Consider the following 18,057-nt stretch of genomic DNA (forward strand, 5'->3'; position numbering starts at 1 on the left):
TGCTGAAACTGTAGTATGTTATTCATTATGACCTCCTGATCAAAAGTCTCAATGGATACAAGGTCCAAAAATCAATGGTTTTCGAGATACCAAGCTTCAAAAGTTCGATTTTTAGCATTTTACATGTAAACAAGTGAACGACGAAATCGGGTTTACAATCCCAATATATGTGTAACTGTAAACATGTGGGCATGGATGTGAATGCGATGGTAGTATTGAATTGCCAAGTATACTGATTTTAAAAATTGTTTTGTTTGTCGCGTGGCAAAAGACGGCGCAGTAGCCAATAGGACAACAACACGTTGATTGGCTATCACGTCGCTTTTTGCCGCGTGGCAAACGTTGCCGCGTCCTGTACACATACAGAAGCCATAAGACGTTAGAGAATCCCGCCACTGGACGCCATTTTGGTATTGTGCAACAGTGTTATCAGCGTGCACTTGACTAAAAAATTTTATTGTGTACGGTCTTGAGCATAAATTTTAGTAAAATCTGTTGGATTTTAATTTGTATTATTGTGCATAATTTGGACATTGAAGTTTCTGGCGTCCGAAATCGCTATCTTATTACATCATTTTAAATAATGACGGACGATGAAATGCAGGAACTGGAGATAGAAAGATTAGAAAGTAGATCAGTGAGTAAAATATGGCACACTAATATGCTAATAATTTAATGATATATTTAGTTAAAATTCTGCAATAAAATCATAGCTATCTAGTGAGAAATGACCATCAAATCAACATTAAATTGATGCAATTTACATCAATTCGACGTCAATTCGATGTCGACTCGATGAGTGGCGCCCGTTTGGCCACGTTAATATTGACCACGGTCCCGATTGACCACGTTGATATTGACCACGTTAATATTGACCACGTTGCGATTGACCATAGTCCCGATTGACCACCATCCCGATTGACCACGGTCCCGATTGACCACCATCCCAATTGACCACCGTCCCGATTAACCACGTTAATATTGACCACTTTAATATTGATCACGTTGCGATTGACCATAGTCCCGATTGACCACCATCCCGATTGACCACCGTCCCGATTGACCACGATCCCGATTGACCACCGTCCCGATTGACCACGTAAATATTGATCTCGGTCCCAATTGACCACGTAAATATTGACCACGGTCCCGATTGACCACGTAAATATTGACCACACACACACACACACACATGAGAGGGTGGGTGCAAGGGGGGCCTCCGGCCCTTCCCCTCCCGCACCCACCCCGTCCACCTCGCTTCGCGTAGAAAGTTGCAAACCCATGTGAACTTTGCTTTGTCTTGCAACGTACATTGCACGTAGGTCAATATTAACGTAGTCAATCGGGACCATGATCAATATTTGCGTAGTCAATTGGGTCTGTGGTCAATCGGGACGGTGGTCAATCGGGACCGTGATCAATCGGGACCGTGGTCAATCGGGATGATGGTCAATCGGGACCGTGGTCAATATTAACATGATCAATATTAACGTAGTCAATATCAACGTGGTGAATCGGGACCATGGTCAATATTAACGTGATCAAACGGGACATCCCCGACTCGATAGCCCTGGCGAAAATTTTTATCGTAAGATTGTATTTATATCTGTTTATGAAGAGTTTTATCGATAGTTACATTGTTTATGAAGAGTTTTGTTAATATTTATTGTTGGAAAAACTGTTTGGAAGTACATTGCACCTGGTTAATCTTTTGCCAACAATGACATTTTACAAACATTTTAAAAAGTGTAATAGAAACATTGAAGACTATATCATTAAACAATATTGAAACATTTTATTAAAAACGTCTTAGAAACAGTTATGTAACATCGATTTCAGCATGCATCAAAATAATCTTACATCTTCCAAACATTCTGTTCACAAGAAGTTATTAAACATCTTTACAACATAAAGATATAATCTTTCAAATACAATCAAACATAAGTAGAACATTTTTCAAATAGTAGTTTAACAAAACATTAATTACAGTTTTCTCAAGAGTTTGCAGTGTTTCGTAAATGATTTGGAAGTATTTGTGTAATACTAATATTTTTGATAAGTGTTTTACTTACATTTAATTTGTATTTAAAAGATTGTATCTTCTTAATGTTGTAAAGATGTTTATTAACTTCTTATGAATAGAATGTTTGGAAGATGTTGTGAGATTGTTTGAATGGATGCTGAAATCGATGTGATGTAATTGTTTTCAAGACGTTTTTAATAAAATGTTTAAGTATCGTTTAATGGCAGTTTCTCTCCAATGATTCTCTTAGAATTTTCTAAATATTTGTAAAATGTTATTATTGGTTAAAGATTAATCAGATGTTCGTTTCACATATAGGTTTTAAATTATAAGAAATATATCATAGAATTATATCATGTCTTGTAAATTTATTAACTAAACGTAATAAATACACAATTTTAATTTTTATTGTTATTATGTTACTGTCATTGTTGAGAAAGCTCAAGTAAATTCAGTAAGCACAAAAAATGAAAAACAGGACACGCATTACAGTGAGATAACTCTTAACTATCAATCTCGATTATAACAACCAAATGGCATTTGACACACATAGTTAGTACATGACACACTTATAAAAATATATTGTCTTATCTGATTTACGTCGATACATTTTAAACTGTTATAGCTACCTATTTTTTGAAAATGAAAATTTGTTATATTTTCATTTGGTAAATATGCATAAGTACTACTCCAAAGAAAACTCAAATTTTTTATTGTAATCAAGAAACTAGTGCGAAGATAGTACGTACAAGTGTTTTTACGAAGGCGTAAGTCTTTTTATAAGTTTTAAATGAAAAAATTACATAAATAAATTTATTCATCATCATTCATAACATTGATTTACAGTGAAATGACGATAACCTATAAAAAAACATGTATATTAGTTAGTTTCATAATACAGCACACACACACACACGGGGAGGGGGGTGTAAGGAGGGCCTTTGGCTCCCCTTCCGCACCCACCCCGTCCACTTTGCTTCGTATGTACGTTGCAAGACAAAGCAAAGTTTTATATGGGTTTGCAACTTTTTACGTGAAGCAAGGTGGACGGGATGGGTACGGGCGGGGAAAGGCCGCAGGCTCTCCTTGCACCCCCTTCCCCGTGTGTGTGTGTGTGTGTGTGTGTGTGTGTGTGTGTGTGTTATAAAACTATATGTTTGTAAACAAAGGTAAAGGACCGAGTATGCATAGTTTTATGTGTCCATTTAATACATCGTATTTAGTATTTTCCATCGTCATAACTTCTTTAGAAAGACTTGCGCCTTCGTAAAAACACTTGTACGTTCTATCTTCGCACTAGTTTTCTTGAGTACAATAAAAAAATTTTGAGTTTTCTTTGGAGTAGTACTTATGCATATTTACCTTTCATTTCTAATAACAGATTTATTGTAAATAGTAAACTGCTGCACAATCAGTTTAACACTATCTAAAAATCTTAAAATTAATCTAATCACAACGCCAAAATTAATTAATATATATGAGTCATTATTAAGTTTGTTGTTACAATATCTACTATATGTATATCTGATTCGCTTATAAATCATTCTTCGATAAGCTAAATAATTTTCAGTTGACATACTATTTATCGCAAGTAATTGCTCTTCTTCAGCTGATAATAAACATTTTCACTTTTTCCTAAAAGTATAATTTCTTCTCCACAACGCATAAAACGAATAAAGTTTTTTTTTTAATTCTCTGAGAAAAGTCAATAATCTTTTCTGATAAAACGAGCTTTGAACATAAATAAGGTATTGAAGTATAAATTAGAAACTTACGCGCAATTTGTAAAATAATATTTGAGGGACTATGGTATAATTGCATAAGATGACGATTTTGACCTTCGTGTAAAAAGGAATTATGAGCCCCATAATGGACCCCATAATGGAAGTTGAGAACACCTTTGCAAATGTGTGACAAAAGATGAATATTGTATACCATATTTTCTTTATTGAAATACTTTTGAAATAAATACATATAGATCAGAAAAAGTTTATGAGCTTGAAGTACTTTTTCACGTGTCATTGATTTTTGAAGTAAAATATTAGTTGCTACAGATAACATAGCAAAATGATTCATATACTTCTTTTTCAACAAACCTTTCAAACATGGCACAGAATAAAATAATAACAACGCTCTCCATTCGGACGCTTTTCACCTACTTATGTCTTTGATAGAGTGAGGAGTTCTTGTTATAGAAGAAGGAGGATATATCATTAAAAGCCGTTCATCAATTGTGCTGAGTAAATGATTCATTCCTACACTTTCTGAGATGTACCAAAATTTTTTGCTAGTAGATTGTAGAATAGATTGTAGAAAGTTCTGTATAATTAGTTACTTCAAGTAGAATATTATGCATGTAATCAACTACAAATCCAGTCATAAAGTTAAAGAAGTACAATGACATTAACGGTGAGAAATTGTTTACTCCTCTATATTGTCTTTTGCTTTTATTTGTTTTATCTTTCCTCTGATATACTTGAAGCAGATCTTTTTTCGTAGACTCCAATGTTCTTTCTTTAGCAGGATGAATTGAAATTGTAAATCTTTGTCCTTTCCGTGTACGTTTTGACTTCTGGTAACAGAATGTATAACCGTAGTAAGTAGCAAATGATTAAAAATTAAGTAATTGATATCTTGCAATAGAATCAGCAATGCAACAAAGTGGAATAACTTTACTAATAGTTTCTTTACCATTGTAAAACCATCTGAATCCTTATGTAGAAAGTTTATTAGCTTCATTAATAAATGGTTGTAAAAAAACTTTTTGATTAGGATCTTTGTTGCCTATGTATAATCCAGCAAACAAAACATATTTGTTTCATTTTGAAACTGGTAATTCATTTATAGTGAGATAAATTGGCCAAAGTATCTTGTTATTCGATTTATCTGTGTGAATATTATCAGTAAAAAAAAATAAGAAAAATTGAATGATGAAGATAATACACCTTCTTTCTCAAAATGCTTTTTGTATTCCTCTTCATCATAAAAATCTTCCAAAGCATCTTTCTTTTATCTTATTTCGATCAAACCTATGATTCATCAGAGCATGGACAAAATCATTATCTTTAGTCAGTTTTTGAAGCTAAGATTCTAAAGATACTGACAAGGAGATGCCACCAATTGGAAAATCGTTTTTCGAACGAGTCATAGTGCGTTCGATATCTTGTGTGTAGGTGATGAAAACCCTAGAGCCGTTTGTGCCAATGCGTCTTTGTTTAGGAGAAATTGCAAAACAAAGTTAGAGTCACGCAACTACGCCGTACTTAAGCGGAACATTACAATCTCTTTCGAGTAAGCGACGTAGCTGAAAGGACTGAGGCTCCCGCACATTCATTTTTGCGCCGGCGGCGAGCGTTCGGATCCCGTCGACAACTGCTTCACTTCATGTTTTTTTTTTAATATTGGACATGTAATAATGTTATTAATATGTGAAAGTAAAGATATTTCGGGATATTTGAACGCAATACAAAATAAAAAATAGAAGTCGTATGAACTGATTATATTTTTCATGCAACGTATAAATGTTATACATGTCAAAATAAAATACAAACTTTTTTCTACAAACGTCTACATATTATAAAATGTTTCCATTGCTTCGCAATGTTGTGGATGAAAATTCACGTAAAAACATTGGAAACATAAAACTTTATCGCATCACAAACATTTTATAATATGTAGACGTTTGTAAAAGAAAATTTGTATTTTATTTTGACATGTATAACATTTATACGTTGCATGAAAAATATAATCAGTTCATACGACTTTTATTTTTTATTTTGTATTGCGTTCAAATATCCCGAAATATCCTTAATTTCACATATAAAAACGAAATAAATTTTTAAAAAATTAATAATTATTATTAACGTATTATATATCCAATATTAAAAAAAAAAGAAAAAAACATAAATTGAAGCAGTTGTCGACGGGATCCGAACGCTCGCCGCCGGCGCAAAAATGAATGTGCGGGAGCCTCAGTCCTTTCAGCTACGCCGCTTACTCGAAAGAGATTGTAATGTTCCGCTTAAGTGCGGCGTAGTTGCGTGACTCTAACTTTGTTTTGCAATTTCTCCTAAACAAAGGCGCATTAGCACAAACGGCTCTAGGGTTTTCATCACCTACATACAAGCTATCGAACGCACTATGACTCGTTCGAAAAGCGATTTTCCAATTGATGGCATCTTCTTGTGAGACAAAGAAATTTAATGAATTTGTAATATTGATATCAGCATCACAGCTTGTGCATATCTCATTCCTTTTTAATTCTTTCTTTTTTCCAAGATAACTCTCACAGTCGGGACAATGAATATGAAAAGATATATTATCTCTCTCTGTATCTAATAATTTGAAATAGCTATACTTTGTTACTTTAATTGTATTATCTCCATAAATAGCATTGAACATTTTTAAAATATCAGTTTGAGCCTCCCATGATAAGTTATGTCTCAGCCCTAATACTAAACACATGAACATAGCATCTGCAACAGTTGTTTTGGTACATGAGCAGAGGGTTTTTTGTTCAAAATTCGACTCTCATGAATTCTTCATCGTGAAAGATGGAATTATTTTCATCTTCTACAAGACAAGGTTCGACATTTTTCACCATGGATTCGTTTCTAGAATAATCTACAATCTCTTTCAAATGAGATTCATCTGTAGCTGCACTTTCAGATTCATCTTTAGTTCCAATAGCACTTTCAAAATTGAAATCTTCACTTCCCTTATCTTTATCTTCAGTGTTACTAGCAAGAAATTGAAAATTTTTAGTTGAAAACGATTCAATCTGATCTGAACTTTGATCACAAGTGGGTTGAAGCACTGATAAAACTGGCATATTTTCTACAACTAATGTTGATGAGATTGGAGTTGGAACTTCTGTTGTACTGTTCCTTATTAGAATATGAAGCATTTGTGTACAACCTTGATTATAGTTTATATTTTCTTTCAGCTCTTTATTAAGCTGAATTGAGATGAAAGCCGTTTTCCTTGCAAAATTATTTCTCTACTATGGACAGGCTTTTGCTGAGCAATCTAAGGATATTGATAAAAATGTAAAAAATTAGCAAAAAGTTCTGGATTTTATTTTCATCATAGAATTATATACCAAAAAGTCTTACAAGGAGAGGGCGCAAACTTCGGGTCACCGATTTTGATGGGGATTTTTTTTAGTATAATACTCTATTAGAAAAGTACTTGAGTAAAAAGATAGGGCGCAACCCTCAGCCGTTTTCGAAAAAATTTATTTTAAAAAAATACGATATTCCTTGTCTACCCGTGACTTTATACTACTAAACGTGAAGGCGGCGTAGCTCGGATAGTTCGGTCTGTACGTATCACGCTGCGAACTAGGGTTCGATTCCTGTCTCTCCAATTTTTTTCTCGTTTTTTTAATTATTTTTTTCTATGTATAATTTTACCGTTTTATCTACCACAAATTTTATTTATCTAAAAACAAATTAATTTGTTGTAAAAAAGATTATCGATATATACTACAATTTTTGTATTATACATATGTTATCTTACTATAAAAAATAAAATTTTTTATTGGGTATTTTATCGGTTTGAAAATAACTTTAATGAGATTTTTGTAATTAAAATGATACCAAACACAATATAAATCCAATATTTAATTAGAAAGATATTCATAATTACGATTATTGATTAATTAAAAATTGATTATGTCGTGTTTAGTGTCATTTTAATCGGAAAAATCTCATTAATCCATTAAAATTATTTTCAAATCGACAAAATGCGAAATAAAAAAGTTTTATTTTCTATAGTAAGATGATATATGTAGGAAAAACAATGGATAAAGGATTGCTCGGGAACAAGACTTCGGAACCCTTTGATGTCGTTCATCTCGCTTATTCCTCATTCTCTCTCCCTCGCTTTCGACAACTCACCAGTCTCGAGATCTTATCTTATCTATAATATAAGCATCTTATTGAATAAAAAATAAAACTTTAATTTTACATCTCATCGGTTTGAAAATAATTTTAATGGATTAATGAGATTTTTCTAATTAAAATGACACCAAACACGACATGAATCGGATGATTTTTAATTAATCAATAGTCATAATTAAGATTATCTTTCTAATTAAATATCCGATTTATGTTGTGTTTGGTATCATTTTAATCACACAAATCTCATTAAAATTATTTTCAAACCGATAAAATACCTAATAAAAAAATTTTATATTTTATAGTAAGATGACATATGTATAATACGAAAATTGTATATATCGACAATCTTTTTTACAATATCTTATCACAAATGATAAATAAATATTTGTGGTAGGTAAAACGGTAAAATTATACATAAAAAAATAATTTAAAAAACGAGAAAAAAATTGGAGAGACGGGAATCGAACCCTAGTTCGCAGCGTGATAATTTTATTATCATAGTATATTTTTACAATTACACGTATAGACTAATCTACAGATATAAAAGTAATTAACAAATATAAATGTTATGACTTAGTACCTACTTACTTAAAAGCTTAACCTAATATTGGCACTTATTTTCTCTTTCTAAGAGCTATGATAATTCTATATGTGTTAGTTAACAATAGTATTTGTGCTCTATATATTATTGTGTGTCAGGTACAGGAAAAACTTTTTGCTGGAAGCAATGTTAAGTAAAAAACCTGCAATTAATACATAATAGGTGAGTATTAGTGTATGTAATATTTGAGTATTAGCACATTATATAAATTTGTGTATTTGTCTTTAAGTATAATAAGTATACTGATATAGTAATGATATTAATAATAGTAACAAATATATAAATAGTAAGAGTAATAATGATAATAATAATAATGATAATAATAATAATAATAATAATAATAATAATAGAACTATGGTATGGCTTAAATATAATTAATTGAATGTTAAATTAGATTAGCGAGTATTATATGTCTCAGTCTACTCATGAAATATGTCGAGATTTTGGTAAGGTAACTTGTGTTTGTTTTTAAAAGGTAGATTATAGCTCTTAATACTGGTTATATTTTTAGTCAGTTCGTTAGATCCCAATTTATTATCATAAAAGTGGTTCGATATTTCTTTGATATACTCTGTTATATATTTAATTTTTGTTAGTTCATACATATTTTTTATATTTGCATACCTTCCTTCTGACAGTATTAATCTTAGACATTTATTTTGGTATATTTGTAATGGTTTTAGATTAGTTGGAGCTGCACTGCGCCAGGCAGGAGCAGCATAAGTTATGATAGGTCTTATGATCATTGTGTAAACTAGTTTTTTATTTTTTTGTGTCAGACTAGAGCCCTTGGCCATTAGAGGATACAACTTTTTTTTGTATAGAATATGCTTTTCGTAAAGTTTTTTTTATGTGCTTTTTAAAGGTTAATTTTGAATCAAGAAAGACTCCGAGGTATTTGACAACATTTACAGGATGATTTGCATGTCCAAATACTTTAATTGGTTGAAAGATTTTTGTATCTTTTTGTTTTTTAGTGAATGTTATGACTTCAATTTTGATTGGATTCAGCGTTATCTTCCATAGTTCATAGAATTTTTCTAGGAAATCTAAATGTATCTGTATTTGCTTGGCAGCTACAACTGCGCTAAACGAATGTGCATAGATTGCAGTATCATCAGCAAATAAGGCTGTTTTGGTTTTTTCAAAAATAGGAATATCATTTAAGTATAAATTGAATAACTTGGGTCCTAAAACAGAGCCTTGAGGTACACCTGCGTTAATTTTGTGTTTAGTTGAATGTGTGTCACTGACTGTTACTTTTAGGTGTCTGTTTCTTAGGTAGGCGTTTATGAATTTAATTAGTGTAGTAGGATAATTGTAGTGTATTATTTTGTATATAAGTCCGTCTAATGATACCTTATCAAATGCTTTTTCTATATTGAGCATTACTGTAACCATGTTTTTATTAAAGTTAATACTAATGTCGTTTATGATTCTAACTATTTGTTGGACAGTACTGTGATTTTTCCTAAAGCCAAATTGATGATCTACTAGAATTTTTTCTTTTATTTCAAAATCATTTATTCTTTTAAGAATGACTTTCTTTGTAATTTTGCTCATTGTTGGGAGAAGACTGATTGGTCTGTAACTGCTTGGCTCTGATTTATTTTTTCCTTTTTTTAAAATGGGTATTATAATGCCTGTTTTCCAGTGAGAAGGATAGTGAGAGAGTTTTATTGCTGCATTAATAATGTAAGTTAGCTGTACTAGTGGTTTCCTAGATAGTTTTTTTAGTATTATATTCTGTATATTGTCCATACCTGGGGCCCTCTTGGCCGGTAGTTTTCTTATGATATTATGAAGTTCTGTTGGGGAAGTCATGAATTTAGCCCATTCATTATTGGTGGGAGTTTCTAAGAATTGATTTACCTGTTCTATTATTTTATTTTGTTTATGTGTATTATTTGTTAAGTTAATATTATGTATTTGTCCGAATTGTTTAGCTAACATATTTGCTTTGTTAATATTAGTAATTGCCTCTTTTCCGTTATTTACAAGAGCTGGTAGTGTATTATACTCATTTTTGAAGATTTTAGTCATACGCCAAAGAGAATTATCACGGGGGTTAATTTTTTCAAGTTTTTTAGTCCAAATATCATTCTTATATTTAACTATGTCCTTCCTTATTGTTTTACTTATATTTTTAATTATTATTTTATATTCTGGGTTTCTAGTATTTTGCCATTTTTTTCGCATTTTGTTCCTATGCGATATCATTTGCAGAATCCTAGGAGGGAGTTTATCTTGTAGCTGTTGTGCTGTCTTGACAGGTATAGTTTTCTTTATGCAATTATTTAATATTGTTGTAAATTTCTGTACCTCGAGTTCTAGTTCCTGTGCAGTTTTAATATTAGGAGATAGTATTACTTTGTTGTTTAACAGTTGTTCTAATTTATCCCAATCAGCCATATCATAATCATAAGCTAGTTTAGTATGAGAGTTCTTAGTCTGAGATCCTACTGCAATTATAACAGGGTTATGATCTGACGATAATTTGTTTATTACTTTAATGTATGAGATATCTGTTACATTTTTATTAATCCCTATGTCTATTGTTGTAGGTGTGGATCCATTCTCCGGGTAATGAGTCGGTTCGTCTGGAAAAATAACTGTGCAATTGTTTCTAAGTGTGTAATTATAAAGAATTCTGCCTCTTTTATTATTTCTATGACAATTCCATGCATGATGTCTTGCATTTAGATCTCCAACCAAGAGGACTTTATTGCCTATGTTTAATAGTCTATCTATATCTTTGGCAGCGTAATCTTTGTTAGGGCTGTTGTAAGTTGCTATTAGATGAATGCCTCTAGCAAGTTTAATGCATAAGTTTTCTATAGGTATGTCTGTGATTGGTTTAATTTCTTTATAAGGGATGTTGTTTTTAACAAGTATTAGTATTCCACCTGAAGAACTGCTGTTATCATTTCTAATTAAATTATAGCCTCTAATTTTTAATTTGTTATGTGAGTTAAATCTTGTTCCATTTATCATCATTATTTCAATGTTATTACAATGTAGAAAATTTATCAATTCTGAAATTCTGTTTCTAAGTCCATTTGCGTTCCAGCTACAGATTTTTAAGCTATTCATTATCAAGTTTGTCACAAAATTGTATTAATAATTGAAATTGTTCTGAAGGTGAGTTACATTGTTGTATTTGTCTTTTAAATTCTCTTACAGCTAATAGCATCTTTTTAATATTAAAGACTTTGGTTAATTCTCTAATTTCACTTGACAGTGATAAGAGATCTGTGAGGTCATTAGAATTATTTTGATTGGGGATTGTTGTATTTGTGTGTCTACCTGATGTAGTTCCTATCATATTAAAAGGTTTGCCAATATTGCTATAGGATATTTTATCAGTTGTTACTCTTGATATTCCCTTCTTGTTGATACCTTCCGGTTTTCTGTTGCTGTGATTATTATGGTTGTCATGTTGAGTGTTGTTTATCAATCTTTCTGGTTCCTGTGGTGTTCTACAATATGTGTTGCTTTCTGCACCTTGGAGTTTGCACGAGTTACGTAGATTTGGAAATTGATTGTTATCATTAAGATTCGGTACTGGTTTGTCGATTCCTGGTTTCCCTGGGTTATGATTATGTTGAAGAGTGTTATTTCTTTGTTCTACTATTTTTAATCTTCTGTAGTATTCCTGGCATATAGTTGCATTGGCTGAATGATCTAATCCACAGTTTACGCATCTAGCTGGTATTTCTTTTGGTTTTGTACAATCCTTTGTAAGATGATTTTCAGCACATTTTAGGCATGCAGGATCAGCAAAGCAGTTGACCGTAGCATGTCCCCATCCTTGGCATCTTCGACACTGGGTAATCCTTTTCTTACTGATATATTGTTCCCATGATACTTTGGTGCTACAAATATACTTAGTTTGATGATTTAGTTGATTTATTTGTATGTTACCTTTAAAAGTAACCATATGTTTGATTTGTTTCGTGTTTTTCATTGTATTAACATTTATAATTTTATAACTCTTCACCTCTAAATCTTGTTTGATTTCGTTTACATCTACATTCTGCATGTAGTCCTCTGATAACATATGTTCTTCTTTTTTCTGGTCTATCCGTGTATGTATGAAAATTGGTTTTGTTTATTAACCATCTTTTAGCTTAGAATATTGTTCATGATTTGTCGTGAAGACTTCTGTGAAATCGTCGTGATACTTAACATAAAATTGTTCGTTAATTGTATCTTTTAATGCTTGCATAAATTCAGCATGAGTTTTAATTTTTCCATGTATAACCAGCGGAGGTGGTCTTTTGGTTTTTACACTTTCATTCTTATTTGGATTTTCATCACATTTCTGTGCTTCCTCATTTGGGTCTTCTTCTGTTTCCATATCATCATCATCATTATTCATGTCAGCAAGAGGTTGGAATCTATTACTATTTGTCAGCTGTGTGCATTTAGTTTTTTTCTTCATGGTTGTCTGAGTTATGTTAACATTAGACTTCCTTTTCCTGGCTTTGACGATGACTCTCTCAAAATCAATCGTGGATGTGCCCGCCGAGGGGCCCTCTGGTTGATTTTCTAGGTTATCTTGCACTTTATAGATTTATAGGTTACTATTCGTATTTAGTTTTAATGACTTTTATATGTTTCAGTATATCTTACTTTTCTAAACTGTAAGAGTTTAGTTACTGTTAGATTAGATTGTTGTATCGTTACTAAACTATTTGCAATCGCGATAGGTCAGGTGCACGCATCTGCTCTCTACGAGATCAGGGGCGAGACTGCTTTCGATACGTACGGACCGAACTACTCGAGCTACGCAGCCTTCACGTTTAGTAGTATAAAGTCACGGGTAGACAAGGAATATCGTATTTTTTTAAAATAAATTTTCTCGAAAACGGCTGAGGGTTACGCCCTATCCCTTTACTCAAGTACTTTTCTAATAGAGTACTATACTAAAAAAAGTTCCCATCAAAATCGGTGACCCGAAGTTCGCGCCCTCTCCTTGTTAGTAAAGCGGCGTCTACAATGAGATCTTAAGATTTAAGACTTTAGCTTTAAGTTTTAAGCCATAAACTTAAGATGTAAGATATTAAGTTGTAGTGTCTACAATATAAACGTCGCAAACCATATTTAAGCCTTAACAATCACAAAAAGTCAATCAGGGCTGTGTTCTGAAATTAATTGTCAGTACTGAAAATATATAATTCACGTTACATATATTATAGATTTTCAGTGCTGGCAGTGAATTTCGGAACGTGGCCAGTGTAAAAAGCGCGTATTTTTAAACAGCTGTGCATAATGGAAGAAGAAGAAGATGATGTAGCATTTTTTCTTGTGGCAATTGTATGGGTGCAAACTATTTGTTTACTGTTAAAACAACACTACAATCGGAGATGGTGGATGCTACCAGACAAACGAGAGACTTTATTTGGGAGCATACACTACGTTATTTTTAAAGAATAAACAAACAAACCATGAAGAATTTTTTAAAATGACTAACAAGATTAACAGGGTTAATCAAGTTGAGCAGTTCTTCAAACTGCCTTAATAAAAACTAGCATTCGAGAATCTTTGACCCCTGAATTCCGTCTAGCATTTACAGTATGGTACGTTATCATTTTATATTATTAAGTACTCATATTTTGTATATCTTCTATTTTTCTTTTTTATTACTTCTCTACCTTTTCTATTAAATTGTATGTTTACACTTTTTTCACAGCTTTCTAGCATCAGGAGATAGTTTTGCCTCAATGGCTAGATACTGGCGCATAGGCAAATCAACATCCTATAAAGTTGTCACAGAAACATGCAATGTCATTTGTCAATATCTAAAAGAAATATATTTGAAGTCTCCTTTTCAAGAAGAATGGAAAAATATAGAAAAAGAGTTCTATAATCGATGGGATTTTTCCAATTGTGTTGGAGTTGTGGATGGAAAGCACATTCGTGTGCAATGTCCACCCAACTCCGGTTCAGCATATTATAATTATAAAGGCTATTATAGTGTAATATTATTAGCCACATACGATGCAAATTATGTATTTACTTTTGTAGATGTTGGAGATTATGGTGAGAATGTGTATCATTTAGTATTAGTCAAATTTTTGAAATAATAACATTTTTTTTCAAATATACATATATATGTATACAATTAATAATGTATTTCAGGATCATTATCAGACACAAGCATTCTTAGTGCATTGGCATTTGGATGTTTTTTAGAACGTGACGAATTAAATTTGCCACCACCAAAAGTATTGCCATATTCAACATCACTAGTTCATCATTACTTCGTAGGTGATGAAATTTTTCCATTAAGATTAAACTTATTACGACCATATGCAAGAAAACACTTGTTGGGAGTCACAAAAAGTTTTTAATTATAGACTTTCAAGGCACGACGTATTATTGAAAACGTCTTTGGAATTCTCGTAACCAGGTAAAATCATTGCTTTATTGTAATAAGTTACTTTGATTTCTTAGTATTGAATTATATAAAAATTAATGTATATAATGACAAATAATGTTTTTATATTAGATGGAGAGTGCTGAGAACTACATTAGCTTTATATTCAGATAATGTGGAAGCTATAGTTTGTGCTACAATCGGTCTACACAATTTTATTATGAAAAAAAAAGAACATATTGCTGGATTCCAAACATACTGTCCACCTGGTTATGTAGACTATTATGATGTAAATGGCAATGTTATTCCTGGTTTGTGGCGAAATGAAAATACTCCTGCGAGTATAACACGACGACAATAGAGTGGGATCTAATCGTGCTTCCACAACCGCAATGAAGCAGCAAGATAAAATAGCTGAATACTTTATCTCAAAGGAAGGAAAAATTCCTTGGCAATGGGAAATTGTGAACAAAGGTCGTAGAATAAATGTTCTTTAATTTGTTAAATTTTATTGTACTGTGTGTAAGAATTATTTTTTTTATTACAGTGTATATTATTTTTGTTTACTATAATGTTACAATTTTCTTTTACTATTACTGTACTTTTTTAGTACTTCAAATAACAATAAAATAAATTTAATTTTATTTGATATTTATTTTATTGTACAAAACATGTACATTGTTATTATACAAAATATACGTATTACTTGAGCATCTCACAATGTTAATTATAATAATTTTTGGTATGTTATTTCATAGTGTTTTAAATATATATAAATATGTATTTATATTTATATATATATATATATATATATATATTTAATTATGTATTATTTATTTATACATTTACTCAATTATTTAATCCAAAAATTCTCACGGCTAATCAAGCAGTGATGGGAATAACTACGGGATGTTCGCCGTAAATATTTAGGAAGATTACTATCAAAAAAGAACACTATCATAATAAATAAATTGTTTAAACAGTTTCTTAAAAAATTGTCTTTACATGCGTCATATACATATGATACGTAATTTTTTTCACGAAAACGACGGTGCTCTTAGTTTTTACTTAAATTTCAACTTTTTGAGAAATTTTTAAAACAATTTGTTTATAAACAATTTAATTTGACAATTTCGTCATTTTGGCGTATCGTACATGATTCTTCATAAAAATCCATCGGATTGTACTAGGTGCGCAACTAAGTTTTCGGATTTTTTTTATCAATGAAAGATGAAAAATTTCAAGAGAAATACAAAAAATGGTTTATTCAAAGTATCGTCCCTCGCTAGCTACACATTTTTACCATTTGTCTGACAATACATGAATACCGCGACGATAAAACAACGCGTCTTTGGACCGAAACCATTCATCCAACCAATTTTGCACTTGTTCGAAATTGGCCAAGTGTAGCCCAGCCAAGCCATGCGCCATCGACCGGAACAAGTGATAATCGGAAGGGGCCAGGTCTGGCGAATACGGCGGGTGCGGTAGCAGATCCCATTTCAGCGTTTTGATGGTGTCCTGGACGATGGAAGCGCGATGGCACGGAGCGTTGTCGTGCTGCAATATCACTCGTTCGTGTCTCGTGTCCCATTCCGGCCGTTTTTCGAGCAATGCGTGGTTCAGATTGATTAGTTGTTGTCGGTAGCGATGCCCATTAACAGTTTCGCCCGGTTTCAGCAGTTCATAGTAGACGATTCCTTTCTGGTCCCACCAAACGCAGAGCATTGTCTTCTTTCCGAAGCGATTTGGCCGTGCCGTCGATGTTGATGCTTCGCCAGGTGAAAGACACGATTTTTTGCGTTTGGGATTTATAAAGCGCTGTATAAAATCTTCTAAATAACTAAAAGATAAAAAAATTATTTGAAAAATTGACGATGATTAATGATGAAATACTTACGTACTGATTAATTTCGGATTAAAATAATAGCGCTATCGAAATTGTAATACATAAAAATTCATCGAATTGTGACGGAAAAAATATTTTTTTTCATACTAGGTGCGCAACTAAGTTTCCGGGTTTTACGCATGGGTGGCGCTAACGACACATGTAGTCGACATACATGTTTGAAGTTGTGTTTTTTTATAGCTTGGACATCTGTTAACAATAACCAGTCGTAATACCAACACATATTGCAACGCAAAAATATTTTTTCTAATAACGAAGATGTCGAGTTTTGTGCCAAATAAACAGCATTTGCGGGAAGCTTTGCTTTTCTGCTTTAATTTGAAAAAAAAATGCAGCCGAAGCACGTTATTTGCTTGAAGAGGCCTACGGCGAACATGCACCATCGAAAACTACCTGTGAAGATTGGTTTAAACGCTTCAGAAATGGCGATTTCGATACTGAGGACAAGGAGCGCTCCGGAAGACCAAAAGCAATTGAGGACGCCGATCTGCAAGCGTTATTGGATGAAGATGATACGCAAACACAAGATCAACTTGCGGAGGCATTAAACATGACTCGCTAAGGTATTTCCAAACGTTTACATGCCATGGAAAAAATTCAAAAAGAAGGAAAATGGGTGCCGCATGAGTTGATTGAGAGACAGATGGAAAATCGAAGAACCACTTCCGAAATTTTGCTTTTGCGGCATGAAAGAAAGGGTTTCCTGCATCGAATTGTTACTGGCGATGAGAAGTGGATATATTTCGAGAATCCCAAACGCAAAAAATCGTGGCTTTCACCTGGCGAAGCATCAACATCGACGGCACGGCCAAATCGCTTCGGAAAGAAGACAATGCTCTGCGTTTGGTGGGACCAGAAAGGAATCGTCTACTATGAACTGCTGAAACCGGGCGAAACTGTTAATGGGCATCGCTACCGACAACAACTAATCAATCTGAACCACGCATTGCTCGAAAAACGGCCGGAATGGGACACGAGACACGAACGAGTGATATTGCAGCACGACAACGCTCCGTGCCATCGCGCTTCCATCGTCCAGGACACCATCAAAACGCTGAAATGGGATCTGCTACCGCACCCGCCGTATTCGCCAGACCTGGCCCCTTCCGATTATCACTTGTTCCGGTCGATGGCGCATGGCTTGGCTGGGCTACACTTGGCCAATTTCGAACAAGTGCAAAATTGGTTGGATGAATGGTTTCGGTCCAAAGACGCGTTGTTTTATCGTCGCGGTATTCA

At 32.8% G+C, this 18,057-nt stretch overlaps 2 pseudogenes; one reads left to right on the forward strand and one right to left on the reverse strand.

Annotated features, from left to right (window-relative positions):
* Positions 1 to 2,533: 2,533 nt before the first annotated feature.
* On the reverse strand, positions 2,534 to 12,569 carry LOC140669628 (uncharacterized; annotated as a pseudogene).
* A 1,327-nt stretch (positions 12,570 to 13,896) lies between these two features.
* On the forward strand, positions 13,897 to 15,270 carry LOC140669629 (uncharacterized; annotated as a pseudogene).
* Positions 15,271 to 18,057: the final 2,787 nt, after the last annotated feature.

Source organism: Anoplolepis gracilipes, chromosome 9 (genome assembly GCF_047496725.1).
Source record: "Anoplolepis gracilipes chromosome 9, ASM4749672v1, whole genome shotgun sequence".
Taxonomy (NCBI): domain Eukaryota; kingdom Metazoa; phylum Arthropoda; class Insecta; order Hymenoptera; family Formicidae; genus Anoplolepis; species Anoplolepis gracilipes.